Genomic DNA, 2,500 nt, shown 5'->3' on the forward strand with positions numbered 1-2,500 from the left:
AAAGCCCCACTTGGGTGCCGAAGCGAACTCTCCCAGCACAGCGCACGCGCCAACACATCCGCACAGCTGCGATACAAACCACCAGCGAGAACCGCTGGGGCGACCGAGCAGCAGACGGCGTCGCGGCGCCGAGCGCCGGGCGGCGGCGCATCCTCAACGCACACAGTCCTCAATCGGACCAGCACACTGAAGATGTCCACCGCGCTTCGCACCGGGCCCGCGAGGACCTACTTTGGCCGCACGGCGCCGCGCGCAGGGTGCGCCGGCGCGCAGCTGCGACGCCTGCCGCGTCCGTCGGCCGGCGCGCCTGCCACTGGCCGCCCCCACCAGCCGGCTGTAGCGCGTGCGCCCACGCACCGCGCGGCCAGCACGCCGGGAGGCGCCCCCTCACCGGCCGGGGACGGTCCCACCCAGCCACCACCGCGTATCGCTTCACACCCAGATGCCGTTCAGTTTCATCGGCATGGTGGGTATCGCTGGAACAACCGGTTAGTACCTCAACCTATCGTCGCCATCACCGATTCACCCCTAGCGAGAACAACCGCACCACAACGGGTTACCATTTCTTCATTTGCGTAACTTCACCAGAAAACGTAGGCGTCCATCGCCATTAGCAACTTCAACGATTATTGCATGCCTGTGTCAGGTGTCACGCCACACTACGTCTGCCCACATACACGCAACAAAATGTGCACGCCTAGACAATACGTGGAAGGTGGCCCCCGTACGTATGCGATGTCCATTGCTCGAACGACTGTCAACCGGCCTCTGTAGCATGTCGCAGATATGGAACGCGGTGCACCATGCTATCACGGTGTTTGAGGAGAGACGACTAGGTCCGAATACATCAACACACAGCTCATGCTGATCGCCATCCACGGCGTCCGTTCCTCCCACACGTCTCTATGGCGTACCACACTGCAATCCAGCTCTCATAGGGAGACGACACGTAGCTGCGTGCACAATATTTGCACTGTATGGTCCGCCGTTTTTGGGCGCAGTCGTTGTACGGTCACACATGTGCCACGATGTATCATTCAGTACATAAGGACGAATGTGCAGTACAGATTGTGGTTCACGCGTACGACATCAGCGGACAGTTGACACAGGCCGCACCACAACGTAGCCTGCGTACGTCGCATGCGAAGGGCATTGAACATGCAAACTTGTCACCAACCAGCTTGCGAAGGCAGGGGGCAAGGTGGGGACGTGGGGACGTGGGGAGGGGTGGGGGGGGGGGGGCGGCATGTACGTCCTGCTGCCATCCACATTACAGTGTACAGCAGGAGCATGTGGAAAGTCAGCAAGACTTGCAAGGTGTTTAACATGAAGCGATACACAGGGGAGCGGGCAGTGCGAGTAGCGAACTATATTGCGAGGGTTGCGGGTGGGCAACACTACACTAATTGAACGAGTCGTATAACAATTACAGAGCAGGTTTAGGCGACAACGTGGGTTACGTTAGCGGACAACGTGGGTTACGTTAGCGGACAACGTGGGTTACGTTAAGGCACAACATGGGTTACGTTAAGGCACAACATGGGTTACGTTAAGGCACAACATGGGTTACGTTAGGGCACAACATGGGTTAGGTTAGGGGACAACATGGGTTAGGTTAGGGGACAACATGGGTTAGGTTAGGGGACAACATGGGTTAGGTTAGGGCACAACATGGGTTAGGTTAGGGCACAACATGGGTTAGGTTAGGGCACAACATGGGTTAGGTTAGGGCACAACATGGGTTAGGTTAAGGCACAACATGGGTTAGGTTAAGGCACAACATGGGTTAGGTTAAGGCACAACATGGGTTAGGTTAAGGCACAACATGGGTTAGGTTAAGGTACAACATGGGTTAGGTTAAGGTACAACATGGGTTAGGTTAAGGTACAACATGGGTTAGGTTAAGGTACAACATGGGTTAGGTTAAGGTACAACATGGGTTAGGTTAAGGTACAACATGGGTTAGGTTAAGGTACAACATGGGTTAGGTTAAGGTACAACATGGGTTAGGTTAAGGTACAACATGGGTTAGGTTAAGGTACAACATAGGTTAGGTTAAGGTACAACATAGGTTAGGTTAAGGTACAACATAGGTTAGGTTAAGGTACAACATAGGTTAGGTTAAGGTACAACATAGGTTAGGTTAAGGTACAACATAGGTTAGGTTAAGGTACAACATAGGTTAGGTTAAGGTACAACATAGGTTAGGTTAAGGTACAACATAGGTTAGGTTAAGGTACAACATAGGTTAGGTTAAGGTACAACATAGGTTAGGTTAGGTTAGGTTACACGTTGTTGTAAGGAAAGGTGTAGGGGGGGGGGGCGGGGGCGGCAGGTTCCTTGATAGTGATTATAGTAAGTGAATGCTTGTGACATGATCAGATTTGTCACGTCAGGATGCACCTTTGGCTTATTAGAGGCGGCGCTCCAATTCTATGCTTGTGTGAGACCTGTGTCTTTGACTCATGTCATTGTTTGTGCGCTGTGACAGGAGGTACTA

Source organism: Schistocerca piceifrons, unplaced genomic scaffold (genome assembly GCF_021461385.2).
Source record: "Schistocerca piceifrons isolate TAMUIC-IGC-003096 unplaced genomic scaffold, iqSchPice1.1 HiC_scaffold_349, whole genome shotgun sequence".
In the NCBI taxonomy this organism is placed as follows: domain Eukaryota; kingdom Metazoa; phylum Arthropoda; class Insecta; order Orthoptera; family Acrididae; genus Schistocerca; species Schistocerca piceifrons.